This window comes from Palaemon carinicauda, chromosome 1 (genome assembly GCF_036898095.1).
Source record: "Palaemon carinicauda isolate YSFRI2023 chromosome 1, ASM3689809v2, whole genome shotgun sequence".
In the NCBI taxonomy this organism is placed as follows: Eukaryota; Metazoa; Arthropoda; class Malacostraca; order Decapoda; family Palaemonidae; genus Palaemon; species Palaemon carinicauda.
In genome coordinates this window covers 239,901,879-239,917,274 of record NC_090725.1, presented here as the reverse complement: position 1 = coordinate 239,917,274, position 15,396 = coordinate 239,901,879, and the positions used below count along the sequence as shown (strand labels likewise).

The window sequence follows — 15,396 nt, the reverse complement described above, 5'->3', positions numbered from 1 at the left end:
CCGGTCGGTTGTGCGCCCTGTTGACGCTGAGGTAACCTACTCGCGTCTGCCAGTTGAGGTGGTTCCTCCACCGATGCGACCCAGTGTGGGTTGCCAGTCGCACGTTGACGTTAAGCGACGCTCGGAGGTGGTTGTTGACGTTCAGGACGTTCAACAACCAGCAGAGGTGACTTGTTGTGACGCAGTGCGTCAACCTCAGCAACCCGGTAGGGTGTTGACTGCACAACCCAGACGGTCTAGACAGTTTCGGGTTGACGCTGTACTTCCTCGCGCACCCATGGTTGTTGACAGTTCACAGACTGTCCAGCAGTTCCATGATATTGCGTCCGGCTCCGTCACGCATCCACCAGTGCGACCGGATTCAGCGAGTCAGACGTTGCCCACTCCGTTGCCGTTTCCTCATCAGTTTCGGATGAGGAACCCTCTGATGAGGACGTTGCTGAACAAGACGATCAGCCCCCAGCCCTGCTATCCATCCAGAAGATGCTGAAGAAGGAACGCTGCTCAGTCAGGCTGTGGATGAGTCTGGTAGGGACACTGTCATCCGTGGATCAATTTGTGTCACTAGGAAGACTACACCTCCGTCCTCTTCTATACCATCTAGCTTTTCACTGGAAAAAGGACAAGACGCTAGAAGCGGTCTCGATCCCAGTTTCCGGAAAGATAAAGTCTTGTCTGACTTGGTGAAAGGACTATATCAACCTTAGAGAGGGTCTTCCCCTGACTGTTCAGACTCCCAACCACGTTCTCTTCTCGGACGCATCGGACGTAGGCTGGGGTGCGACATTAGACGGTCGGGAATGCTCGGGATCATGGAACTCGAGTCAAAGGACAATGCATTTCAACTGCAAGGAGCTACTGGCAGTACGTCTGACCTGGAAAAGCTTCAGGTCTCTCCTTCAAGGCATAGTGGTGGAGGTGAACTCGGACAACACCACGGCTTTGGCGTACATCTCCAAGCAAGGAGGGACCTACTCTCTGACGTTGTACGAGATCGCAAGGGACCTCCTCACCTGGTCAATCGCAAGGGACCTCCTCACCTGGTCAAAAGGTCTAGACATATCACTAGTAACGAGGTTCATCCAAGGCAACTTGAATGTCATGACAGATTGTCTCAGTCGGAAGGGACAAATAATTCCAACAGAATGGACCCTCCACAAGGATGTATGCAAGAGACTTTGGGCCACCTGGGGCCAGCCAACCATAGATCTCTTCGCAACCTCGATGACCAAGAGGCTCCCAATATTTTGCTCACCAATCCCGGACCCAGCAGCAGTTCATATAGATGCCTTTCTACTAGATTGGTCACATCTAGATCTATATGCATTCCCTCCGTTCAAGATTGTCAACAAGGTACTGCAGAAGTTCGCCTCTCACGAAGGGACAAGGTTGACGCTAGTTGCTTCCCTCTGGCCCGCGAGAGAATGGTTCACCGAGGTACTTCGATGGCTAGTAGACGTTCCCAGAACACTTCCCCTAAGGGTGGACCTTCTACGTCAGCCACGCGTAAAGAAGGTACACCAAGGCCTCCACGCTCTTCGTCTGACTGCCTTCAGACTATCGAAAGACTCTCGAGAGCTAGAGGCTTTTCGAAGGAGGCAGCCAGAGCGATTGCTAGAGCAAGGAGAACATCCACCCTTAGAGTCTACCAATCGAAGTGGGAAATCTTCCGAAACTGGTGCAAGTCAGTATCCGTATCCTCGACCAGTACCTCTGTAACTCTAATAGCTGACTTCCTCTTATATCTGAGGAAAGAACGATCTCTTTCAGCTCCCACTATCAAGGGTTACAGAAGCATGTTGGCATCAGTCTTCCGTCACAGAGGCTTAGATCTTTCCAACAATAAAGATCTACAGGACCTCCTTAAGTCTTTTGAGACCACGAAGGAGCGTCGTTTGGTTACACCTGGTTGGAATTTAGACGTGGTACTAAGATTCCTTATGTCAGACAGGTTCGAACCGCTACAATCAGCCTCCCTGAAAGATCTCACCTTAAAGACTCTTTTCCTGGTATGCTTAGCCACAGCTAAAAGAGTCATTGAGATTCATGCCTTCAGCAAGAACATCGGATTTTCATCCGAAACGGCTACATGTTCTACAACTTGGTTTTCTAGCCAAAAACGAGCTGCCTTCTCGGCCTTGGCCAATATCGTTCGATATTCCAAACTTATCGTATGGTTGGAAATGAACTAGAAAGAGTTATGTCCTGTAAGAGCTCTTAAGTTCTATTTAAAACGAACTAAACCTTTACGAGGCCCGTCTGAAGCTTTATGGTGTTCAGTTAAGAAACCATCTTTGCCTATGTCAAAGAATGCTTTATCCTATTTTATCAGACTGTTAATACGAGAAGCTCATTCCCATCTGAATGAGGAAGACCAAGCTTTGCTGAAGGTAAGGACACACGAAGTTAGAGCTGTCGCAACTTCCGTGGCCTTTAAACAAAATAGATCTCTGCAAAGTATAATCGACGCAACCTATTGGAAAAGCAAGTCAGTGTTCGCGTCTTTTTATCTTAAGAATGTCCAGTCTCTTTACGAGAACTGCTACACTCTGGGACCATTCGTAGCAACGAGTGCAGTAGTGGGTGAGGGCTCAACCACTACAATTCCCTAATTCCATAACCTTTTTAATCTTTCTCTTGAAATGTTTTATTATTGTTTTTGGGTTGTCCGGAAGGCTAAGAAGCCTTTCGCATCCTACTTGATTTGGCGGGTGGTCAAAGTCATTTCTTGAGAAGCGCCTAGATTAGAGGTTTTGATGAGGTCCTGTTGTATGGGTTGCAACCCTTGATACTTCAGATCCTAGGGGTCGCTCAGCATCCTAAGAGGATCGCGAGGCTCCGTAAGGAAGACGTACTTAAAAAGGCAGAGTAATTGTTCAAGTCGACTTCCTTACCAGGTACTTATTTATTTTATGTTTGTTATTTTGAATAACTGCTAAAATGAAATAAAAAATCCTTAGCTCATAATAATGTAAACAATTATTGCTGGTCTCTACCCACCCCCCTGGGTGTGAATCAGCTTATATAATCACCGGCTAAGTTTAATATATAAAAATGTTATTTTTATAATAAAATAAATTTTTGAATATACTTACCCGGTGATTATATATTAAAGGACCCTCCCTTCCTCCCCAATAGAGACCCAGTGGACCGAGGAGAAAATTGAGTTCTGTGTTTACATTGAGTACTGAGTACCTGCACGACAGATGGCGCTGTTGAAGTACACCCCCTACCTGCATTGCGATCGCTGGCGGATTTTTAACGTAGAGTTTTCTGTCGAGCAACAGAGTTGCAGCTTATATAATCACCGGGTAAGTATATTCAAAAATTTATTTTATTATAAAAATAACATTTTTCACTTCTTGTTCCTCCCTGTACTGTGTCCGATTCTGTTGCCTGTTATTATCATTATTATATTACTAGCTAAGCTACAACCCTAGTTGGAAAAGCAGGATGCTATAAGCCCAAGGGCTCCAACAAAGAAAAAAAATATTCCAGTGCGGAAAGTAAATAAGGAAACTACAGGTAATGAACAATCAAAAAATATTTCAAGAACAGTAACAACATTAAAATAATCATTCATATATAAAGTATAAAAACTTAAAAAAAAACAAGAGGACGAGAAATAAGGTAGAATCATGTGCCTGAATGTACCCTCAAGCAAGAGAACTCTACTCCAAGACAGTGGAAGACCATGGTACAGAGACTATGGCACTACCTAAGACTAGAGAACAATTGTTTGATTCAGGAGTGTACAGTACTTCTCCTAGAAGAGCTGCTTACCTAGCTAAAGCGTCTCTTCTACCCTTACCAAGAGGAAAGTAGCCACTGAACAATTACAGTGCATTAGTTAACTCCTTGGGCAAAAAAGAATTGTTTGGTAATCTGTGTTGTCAAGTGTATGAGGATAAAGGAGAATGTGGGAAGAATAGGACATACTATTCCATGTACGTGTTGGCAAAGGAAAAATGAGCCATAACCAGAGAGAGCGGTATCCAATGAAGTACTGTCTAGCGAGTCAAAGGACTCAATAACTCTCTAGTACTAGTATCTCAATGGGTGGCTGGTCCCCTGTCCAATGAGGAGGAGCCACCGGGGATGAAAAACTCTAATCTTGGACCTATGGAGGAATTAAGGGATGTGGAGAATGAGGGGGAGCCATGAGACTCGCCAACTGTTATCATCAAGGAGAGCATTTTTGCAACCTTTTAGTTCTCTAATGATGGAAATTTACTCCATCCAAAAGAAGGCCAAAACTCTTTTGCCATCATGTTGTTAATCTTTGACATTCGTACAGAATTTCCCTCTGTTTTAAAAGCATCAAGTAAGGTTATTCATGCTTTTTAGTTGCAGCCTGGTATGCTACTTCATCAGCTCTACTCTGTGAAGGCAAAGTGCTTCACAAGAGGCTGCCTGATATCACTAATTTGCAATAATTGCAGGTGACCGTTTAATCACACGTTCAGGAGGTAAGGATATCTCTCCCCTTAGGATGAATGACCCAGCTGGTGTCGGGAAGGGTAGAGATACAAATACGTCACGCGCGCCTCTCCCCTTGAAGTAGATTGAACAAGAGGGGCTGTTCCCAGTACCCCTTCTAGTATCGGGTGTAGATCCCGAGTTAGATCTCGCTGGGAAGTTCGTGAATCCCTTCTGTGCGAGAAGATCTGTTCTTCGGCACTAATTGAAGATCCTTTTGAAAGGGGTAGCTGAAAACCTATCCTCTGAGGCGTCAGGAAACTTGGGAACCAAATGAAATTTATTCCATTCTAAAGGAGACTGAAGACATTCCCTTCCGAGAACTCTTTAAAGTCGAGGGGAGACACCGAGTGAAGTCGACCCAAATTCAATTGGGGACAACTGATAACTGTTGTCGGAAGGAATCACTCTAGGTTATTTCAAACTGCGATGGGTTCGAGGACAAGAGTCACCCGGAAGAGTAAACAGGCGCCGGTTCGGCGCCAAGCCTTTGGTAGTCAGAAATGGTTTACTGGATAGAGCTGTCATGATTATGAGGACAGGCTGCAGAGCATGTGCATTGAGGGGCATACACTCTAGCTCTTGCAGGCATAAGGTTTCTTCTCAAAGAGGATTCCACATTACGCTCCATTCTGGATGCATGCACCATAGGGGTGAATCTTGGATCCTGTGGGGAGTGTTTAGGCGCTGCATGGCAAGGTGCTTCTAGGAAACACGCTTATTTTGTGAGGAGCACGCATGGTAACTTGTCTGTTCCCAAACCCCTGACAGACTGAACGCACGCTGGCTGTTAAGCGCGTTACTACAACAGACTCAGGAAAGGAAGGAAGGGTCATCTAGTGGAGACAGGGGAGTTAATCAACGGGGAGCCAATGCACTCAGGTGAGGAGTATATGCGGTAACCGACCAGTTCTGAATTCCTGACAGGCTGAAGAGTGCTTTACTGCATGCCAGAGTAGTGCATGCTGGTGTTAAGCGCTCTACCACAACAGGCTCTGGAAAGGAAGGGTTGTCTAGTGGAGACAGGCGAGTTAATCCATACGCACATGGTCATGCCAGCGCATGTGTTGAGAGACATGCTGCTTAAGACAAGCAAAATTCTGAGAAGCACGGTTCTCAATTACGGGAAGCGCTCACATCCCAGAGGGAAGCTGCGCTAACACTAAGCATGTACTGTATCTTCCTATGTGGGGGAGAGCGGAGAGCGTACTAGGGAAAGCACAAGTGAATCCATGGGATCTTGTGTAGGTCTATCACTTGTTGATCGCTTGAATGTGAGCATGCCCAATGCTTGCTAATATTAAGTGTATCAGGACTGAGTTAAGCACAGACAAGGTCTGACGCGCAGGGTTTTTTATGTCGTCTTCTTTTGAATTCGTAAGGGAGGGGTGGACAATTAGGAAGACTCTCCCAAGGGCGTTGTCATAAAGTGCTGAAGATTATTCCCCTTCTAAGTTAATTCCATATGTTAAAGATGAAACTTTTAAAGTACTGTACAGTGAAGTCTACTTAACTGTAGACAGGCAAACATTTATGAAAATGCTGGGCTGAAGGAAAATAAAAGTATATAGCCAGTGGAAGAACATCAGTTATCAATGAAGACTGACTTCAAAGTGAGTGCTTAGTGAGCATGCAGGGGGCTAGGGCTTCCCACGTCTTTATAAAATTATAATGTTGTGACCTTCAGCTTCTCTGATATTCTATCCCTATGTAAAGGACGAAGGTTGGTATTTGTTCTGGAACAATCTGTTATGATCATGTTTGTTTGTTCAACAAGTTCACCCCACCATTGGTGCGATACAAGTTCTTGTACGGGCAGCCCATTTAAAGATCATGTTGCTGTTGATTCTTAAATTACAGCATCTGTTCTGCTTTTTCTAGTGCTTTGATAACCTCTTTATTTTTCAGAATTGTGGATGTTTTAGTAAAAAATTTTAGTTTTTGCCAGTCACCGCACTTTCTTTTTCTTACCGCAATTTTTAATCACGTTGGTAGAAATTGTCAAGATATCGTTAACTTTAAAATGAAGCACAAAATGTCGTTATGACGAACAATAGTGATCACAACTCGATAAAGAACATGTGTCCAAACTTCTGCTAGTGTTGCTGGGAGAATGAATAAATTAGGCTCTAAGCTACATAAACAAACTAGCAAAAAAACCTTGTGGACACTGCATGGGTGGATTCTGAGTTTGTGTGCTAATCTCAGTGCTTTTCCACAAAATATGCAAATATGGCTGAAAATTTTTTCTCCAGACCGATACAATGTACTATAGAGCAAAAGGAAATTTCATGACACACCGAAATGAACATATTCCGAGTTACCCATAAACCGAGATATTACAGTTCTGTATCTGAACTCAACCCAGGGGAAGGTGTTCAGTACTATGTACAGGAGCTCATGCTCCTACCAATAGCTCTAGGTCTCGTATGAGACAAAGGCATACTGCTTCAACTGCCCCAGGGTGTTCCCAAGATGATTCATTACCATGGTCCATTGAGTCTGATTTGCAGTACTGAAAACTGGGATCTGATGTAAAGCTTAGGCATAGGGGACACATCCTTCTCAGGACTGGAATCTCCTACCATAGAAGCCACTTTCAGGATCAGTCAGGCAATGGTTTACTTGACCTTTATGCAGGCGTAGACTGGCAAGCTGGAAGTTTATGTCTTGGAGAATTACTGTATTTTCAACATAGAAAGTTTATAATATACCAATTCCCTTTGAAACCTACAGTATATGACTGTATATAAATGGCTAAAAGAACAAACAGAGATCAAATAAATGCTTTTGATCAACTATGAATGAAATGATAATGTTAAACAATGTTCATGATTTATCAAGAATACCATACTCTACTTATGTACAATACATTATACTTTAGAAATATTAACATACTACAGTTGTTTTGTTTGAAATTATGATCAGTTTTTGGAAAGTACAGCATGCAATACAGATTTAGTCAAGTTTTCCAGTGTCTCCATATAAAATTACAAATAAACAGTGCTGATTTCAGTGTGCATATGTCTATATATATACAAAAATTTTAATCCGTGTGTAAAGGAATTTATGTAATGGCTAAACAATAAATTTTTAATAATTTCTTATAAAAATTCATGGTAATTGCTCAAAATAGTAATATAAAGTATTGTTTATTTACATCGAGTACTCCAGGTACAGTGCAGAATACAGCAACAGACCTAACATGAGCAATTGCTCTACAGCTTTCACTCTCATTGCCCAAGGGTGAGTGGCACTGGGATTCTTGATGATGAGAAAGGTTCATGATTAAGCTGGTTGAAAGTGATGTGAATGAGGTGGATGAAGATGCTTAGGGTTAAAGGCAGGAGGGTATATTGGGTCTTTTCTTCTTCTTTGGGGACTTTACTTGGGGTATACTGCACTGTATGTTGCTGAACTGTTATACTGTACCACTGGATCTTCAAAATCCCTGGTTCTCATTTCCTTGATGTAAGCTGAAAACACCTACAGCTCAGCCGGATTAGCTGCGGCAAAGCTCGTCTTTGGACATCTCTGAAGGTGTAACAGTACCATCATCTTTTCTTCCTGTGTGATAACTGCTTACATCTCAGAAATGATCCTCCCATCAGACAGGCAATAATATCAAGGTTCTCTTGAGTCAGTTTTCAGAAAATCTAGTAATATTTTCATCCACAACAGCACCTTTACCTGTTCTGAACTTGAAATAATTCTTTATGAAGTCCTCAATATCCACCAGCTCCTCCCACTGAACCTAGATACACTTCCTCCAGTCAAACTAAAGTTTCACTTATGAACTATGATAAACATATTCGTCTCATCCTAATACATCGTCGTCACCATTTTTACATTTGGTTTCCCTTAATTACATCATAGAGGTAGTAGCTTTTCCAGGCACCAAGCTGTACAGTACTTTCCTTTGATGGCATCTTACTCTTAAGGTGTCAATGGCTTTGCAAATATATTATCCAGGATTATCCTCCTATAATTCCAATTGTAAATATAATAACCTGGTACTTGTCCTGGTTAAATGAGAATCCGTGGTATTGGTAATAATGGTATTATTTTTCATCACGAATGGACAGAACTCCAACCTTAAGGATTAATTGGGGGATACATTTCAACAACAGCAAGAGCACCCCTGAGGTCTCTACAAGACCTCCTTGTCTCACTGAGCAGATAATTATTCACGCATGGCTTGAATAAGTTGAATTACGAATCTATGGCATTTTGGTGACTAAACCATACCCCGCTTATTGTGAGGGAAAATCCCTTTGCATTGCCAACAACCAGCCAGGTTGTTGGAAATCCATGGTGATCTATGCAGTATTGTCATAGAGGAGGACTGAAATGCTGGTCATAATTATTTTGTGGCCTTGTACTAAAGAATGTTATCATTCAAATTTAGCTGTTGGGAAGAGTTTTCCATAACAAACCTGTCATCAGCACCACTTTGAACCTTTTAGTTATGAGCACCTAACATTCCCCTTTTTTAAATCTCCTTCTGTTGATACTTTTCATGGTAAATGATATCAATGTCACTAGTAATTTTCTTATGCTATGAGGTTGTGATGCAGTCTCTGAAAGACCTTCCAATAAGATTACCTTTGTTTAAAAGTGTACTTGAGCATAGTTTCCTTTCTTTAGTAGGTAGTAGGTTGGCCAGTCACTCGTTGAGATACTACCGCTAGAGAGTTATGGGGTCCTTTGACTGGTCAGACAGTAATACATTGGATCCTTCTCTCTGGTTACGGTTAATTTTTCCCTTTGCCTACACATACACCGAATAGTCTACCCTATTCTTTACATATTCTCCTCTGTCCTCGTGCACCTGACAACACTGAGATTAACAAACAATTCTACTTCTCTCAAGAGATTAACTACTGCAATGTCATTTTTCAGTGGCCACTTTCCTCTTGGCAAGGGTAGAAGAGACTAGCTATGGTAAGCAGCTCTTCTAGGAGAAGGACACTACAAAATCAAACCATTGTTCTCTAGTCTTGGATAGTGCCATAGCCTCTGTACCATGGTCTTCCACTGTCTTGGGTTAGAGTTCTCTTGCTTGAGGGTACACTCGGGCACACTTCTTCTATCTTATTTCTCTTCCTCTTTTTTTATTAAGTTTTTTTGTAGTTTATATAGGAAATATTTATTGTAATGTTGTTGCTGTTCTTAAAATATTTTATTTTCCATGTTTACTTTCCTCACTGGTTTATTTTCCTGCTAATTAAAGGTGTAAATAGAGGATTTTTTACCCTTAAACATATGTGAATCTTCACCAAAGTGACATTAAAAAAGTAAGCAGGCCTGCCTGCCTTAGATGAGTTCACTTATAAAAGCTAGTTACCCAACTCCCCACTAGACCATGAAAACCCCATAGGGGTAGTGATGTCAGTGCACCTAATGCAGTGCACTGTATGCATTAGTTACAGGTTTTTGCAGCATTCCTCCAGCTACCTCCTTCTTTCTTGCTTTCCAACTACTTCTAACTGCTGGGGTTCCCCCTGTAGAAATTGGGTACTGAATGGCCTTACAAGCCTCAGCACTGGGCTATATTGCCTAAATTTCATCAAATAAAATCACAATATTAAATTAATCAAAAGGAAGAAGACTTTACTTAAAAGGTTTCTTAATTGTTATGGTTCACGAAGTTCAACAGTTAGGGATAATTTCCTTCTTTAAATGAAAAGCACCAAAGAGATCTTTAGTAAACAAGTTCTGTAAAAAGGAGTTACTTAGTATCCACCTGGATTGTTTAAACTTGAATAAATTTTATACCTTAGATAAGTAGCTTTAAGTGGACCTTTAAAAAACAAGTTTACAATAAATGGTTTGTGATTTCCAGCTTTGCTCTGAAATTTTTGCGTCTAACCAAAAGAAAGTTAATTATCAAATCTGATAAACATTCTGTATAAGGATACATTTTATATCATTAATGAATAGTTTCCTAAGGCACTGTATAATAAAATTGTCATATGACAAGGGATGCATTAGTATGTAGTAGTATGCATTGTTAATATGCAGTTTAACAGGAATGGATCCATTTTCTATACTCCCAAGGCTCTGTCCAAAGGATTTATTCCTAAAATTAAAAGGTTAAGATTAGGGCCAAGTAAATTTAAGGAACTTAGACCAAAGGAAACATAAAAAGTAAAGGGTACAAAGCAATATATCTCGAGATAATTATGCAAGGAACTTCAAGTAATATAGCACCTTATTTTTTTTCTTTTTAAAGATTGTCCGGCTCTTCTGACCAGACATGGATTCTATGCACCTTTGCGACCTGTATTATCTCAAAATCAAAATACAGAGAGCTATACCAATCATTTAGAACATTTCCCTTTTTTAAATCTCTATACATATTATTCATTACTGCATAAAGCTTATGATGCTAAATAGCTTCTGATGAATCAATCATGTCACTGTAAGGCGTCTTTGTTGATTTAGCACAAGTGTATCACCTATAACTGTTTTGTGTAAAATTTTAGGATCCGATGATGCACTTGGTGCGTCATTCCTTCATGTAGCTTTATAGAAAATTTATTAATCTTAGTAATGCAATTTTCAATTGCTTTCTATCTATATTCCTTTGTCAGTTTTGTTACAGGACATCAAAATAAGTAGGTTGACACATGATGTCATTGCTCCCTGGAAAAAAAGTTTGCAATTCACGAGCTTGACAGCAATTTTGTCATCTTCAAATAGCAATATTGTAAAGTACAGTATAACACTGGTTAGCCATTCACAAGTTTCAGTAAAAGGCTTGTTTAGAACATCTGAAAGACTATCTGTACCCTCTGTGCAGCTAGGCTAGCCCTCTTTTACCTGGTGTTGCTAAGCAATTCATAAATCATGATAACCATTCGATTTTCCTTTACTACAAGAAACTTGTAGTAGTCTCAGTGCAGTGTAATAAATATTGACATTGATAGTAGCCACACATTAGTGATTCCATTATCATTCAAATCACTTTCCTCATGAGAACATTCTTATGATAATGATACGGATTAACATATGCCGCAGATCATTTCCATCATAAAGAGTGATTAGCTGAGATTTGAAGAGAATCATAATCATTCTTTCTCTTGAGTTGTCTTAAGTCACGGGTTGAGGATTTCATTTATTTTTTTATTACCTTGTAAGGGTTTTGCATTTGCATGAAAAAGATAAATGGTTAAGTATACTGTACATAAACTTTTTAAAGAATTTTTTGGTAAAGTTTTTATTTATATGTTAATTACTGTATTATCTCATTGAAACAATGCTGTGGTGTACTATTACTCCAGTATTTTAAACATCCGTATTGCCTCAAACAAACTAATAAACAAATTATACTTTTAGGAGTTCTCTTTTACCTGTTGTCTAATACATTTTACCCCTAATCCTAGAGTTATACAATAATGAACAGCTACTGACGCATAAAGTTTATAAATGTGAAGCGCAAGAAAACAGACATTCACCAATGCAAAAAGCCACACATTTGAAAAAGAAAATGGCTGAGGGTACTAAAAATAGTTGCCACTTCATCTCTTAGCAACAACAGACTTGACTGACTAATGTTCAGGAATACAATAATTTGTAAAACTTTATCTATCAAGCCATTTTCAATCATCTTTAATGAAAATTAATTAACTGTAGAGGTAATTTGCACACTAAAGCTGATTCTTTACAATTAAAACTGGTAGACAAGAATGACCATGAATGGGAGGTAAATCAGTTGTTGTTTTCGGATGATACTGTACTGATTGCAAACACGGAAGAGAAACTTGGCCGATTAGTGACAGAATTTGGAAGGGTGTGTGAGAGAAGGAAGTCGAGAGTTTATGTGGGTAAGAGTAAGGTTATGAGATGTACGAGAAGAGAAGGTGGTGCAAGGTTGAATGTCATGTTGAATGGAGAGTTACTTGAGGAGGTGGATCAGTTTAAGTACTTGGGGTCTGTTGTTGCAGCAAATGGTGGAGTGGAAGCAGATGTACGTCAGAGAGTGAATGAAGGTTGCAGTGTTGGGGGCAATTAAGGGAGTAGTAAAAAATAGAGGCTTGGGCATGAATGTAAAGAGAGTTCTATATGAGAAAGTGATTGTACCAACTGTGATGTATGGATCGGAGTTGGGAATGAAAGTGACAGAGAGACAGAAATTGAATGTGTTTGAGATGAAGTGTCTAAGGAGTATGGCTGGTGTATCTCAAGTAGATAGGGTTAGGAACGAAGTGGCGAGGGTGAGAACGGGTGTATGAAATGAGTTAGCAGCTAGAGTGGATATGAATGTATTGAGGTGGTTTGGCCATGTTGAGAGGATGGAAAATGGCTGTCTGCTAGATGAATGCAATGAATGCAAGAGTTGATGGGAGAAGTACAAGAGGAAGGCCAAGGTTTGGGTGGATGGATGGAGTGAAGAAAGCTCTGGGTGATAGGAGGATAGATGTGAGAGAGGCAAGAGAGCGTGCTAGGAATAGGAATGAATGGCGAGCGATTGTGACGCAGTTCCGGTAAGCCCTGCTGCTTCCTCCGGTGCCTTAGATGATCGCGGAGGTAGCACCAGTAGGGGATTCAGCATTATGAAGCTTCATTTGTGGTGGATAACGGGGGAGGGTGGGCTGTGGCACCCTAGCAGTACCAGCTGAACTCGGTCGAGTCCCTTGTCAGGCTGGGAGGAACGTAGAGAGGAGAGGTCCCTTTTTTTTTTTTTCTTTGTCGGCTACCCCCCAAAATTGGGAGAAGTGCCTTGGTATATGTATGTATGTATAAAAAGAATCGAAAGCGATGAATGGAAAGTGAAGATCATGCATGCGTTGATATACAATGAATCACGTTACTTAATAATCTTGCTGTACTACATTTTTGCAGGTAGCACCAATGCAGTGGTCTATTCATGTGGTTGTCCTGTATTGTATTATATTTTCTATGATAACGAAGTTGGGACAAAAAGGTACAAAAAACGTGTCATGGCTCCACTAGGAGAAAAGATAGTAGTGTAGACGTTATATTTCTAGCTAAGTAGCTTAAATTACTTGTTTGGCCATTAGAATAATATTAGAAATTTATTTGCTGTGTGATTTGAGAGACTAAACTTGTTTTTTATTCAGTGAAGTTTACAGTTCTATTTCTATTTGTAATATAAGAGAAACTAAGTAATGGCCATCGTATCCTCAGCATATTGGTTATTGATCAGTAAATTTTATTTTTTAATTATTATTATTATTTTTTGCTAAGCTACAACCCTAGTTGTAAAAACAGGATGTTATAAGGCCAGGGGCCACAACAAGGAAAATAGCCCAGTGAGGAAAGGAAACAAGGAAAAATAAAATAATGTAGGTTTTAGAGCTGAACTTCTTTGGGATTGGTTTGAAATTATATCAACTCATAAAAACTTGAAATAGACTGAAAATGTCGGAAAAAAAAATTACCATCCATTTAAAATAGATGCCATTTGGGTGGAATCTCAGAGGATAGCTATTGAGGGTAAAGGTTTTTGTCTGTCATCGTCCATAAGCGAAAATGATCTCATATCCATGACAAGCGAAGTATTTCATCAGTAATGTTCTCCAATTTAGTTATAATTTTCAGTAAAGTATATTATTATCGATATACATGGTTAAAATGGCGATGTGGTTAATCATAATTTGTTATATATCATTAATCTTCTTAAACGTCAAGTTAAAGTACTTAAAGATCAATATCAAAAGTAATTCACAATTATTCCTCTTGACAAAAATGGTAGGAAAAACAATTATAGTGTAACATGTAATTTATGTTCTTGGCTAATACAACAAAATTTATGTCCTTATCTAATACAGCACATAATTTATTTTCTTAGCTAATACAGCATATAATTCATCATCTTGGCTAATACAGTATGTAACTTATGATTTTAGCTAATACAGCATATAATTTATGTTCTTATCTAATATAGCATATGCTTTATAATTCTTAGGTAATGCAGGAAGCAGTTTATCTTTTTATCCATATAATGTGTAAATAATTATAAGTGTTCAGTAGAGGTGTCTTTAGTTGGATGTGAAATTGATTGTGGTTAACAATTATGTAAAAGTATTATATCATTGTGTCAGAAATAACATGGAAGGTTGAATATCATGTACAAAATTACAATTTCTTTCACCTTCTATACGTTTTCATATGTATCCATTTTGTTTCACAGGCCAGATTGAAACTTGGCATCAACGGACCTTGTATACTTTAGCCTGTCCGTCATATTTTTGGAAACGGTAAGGTACAGCTAGTGTATTTTCGGAGGATGGCCTTTCTTCTGTCAAACTCTTCTTCCATGGTCTTCTTTATGCAAGGAAATGTTATTAAAAGCACGTGGGGACATACTGAAAGCACTCGGATCTCTCTCTCTCTCTCTCTCTCTCTCTCTCTCTCTCTCTCTCTCTCTCTCTCTCTCTCTCTCTCTAAGACAATCCAAGTTTCTTTTTAGCATCACTGGCATGTGCATCGGGGTGGTCTACCTCTACCATGAAAATGCATGAGGGTTCAAATTCAGATGAAGCTCAATACTGTATGTTGAGTAATAAATTTTAAAATCATATTAATTATGATCGTATATTATCGACATACGATACGATACAAAATGTTAAGCTTCAAAAGAAAACTGGTTTTCAATAGAGAATCCAATGATAGAAAATGAGAAAAGACAGAAATCATGTTGCCAGCTTTGACTAAAATAAGTGAAAAGTTCAAGTTCCCTGACATTTCTTTTGAATAACTGAAGGTTCCTTAAACTACTTACGAAGAAATGGAGCCCTGTCATTGGGAAACCTAAATCACCTTGTATTCCTATTGTTAGGCGACCCTTTTATCACTTAAAGGAATCCAGATCTTGAAGCGATGAAAAAAAAAATACTAAAGATCTTTTGCACGAATAAGGTTGGCAAAACTGTTGAGATAGCGCCCAAC

General features: G+C 39.8%; 2 protein-coding genes across 9 annotated transcripts in view; one reads left to right on the top strand and one right to left on the bottom strand.

Moving 5' to 3' along the window:
- LOC137654543 (probable cationic amino acid transporter) overlaps nucleotides 1-15,396 on the bottom strand; it is an 837,555-nt gene that overhangs the window by 429,576 nt on the left and 392,583 nt on the right. The gene's annotated exons all lie outside the window — the stretch shown is intronic.
- Nucleotides 1-15,396, top strand: part of LOC137654521 (involucrin-like) — an 81,318-nt gene that overhangs the window by 28,968 nt on the left and 36,954 nt on the right. For 3 of the 5 annotated variants that reach the window (XM_068388229.1, XM_068388235.1, XM_068388242.1), the window contains exon 2: nucleotides 14,639-14,705. The exons of the other annotated variants lie outside the window; for them this stretch is intronic. The gene's annotated coding sequence lies outside the window, so the exon portion shown is untranslated. The remainder of the gene's footprint in view (nucleotides 1-14,638; nucleotides 14,706-15,396) is intronic. 5 annotated transcript variants of the gene reach the window in all.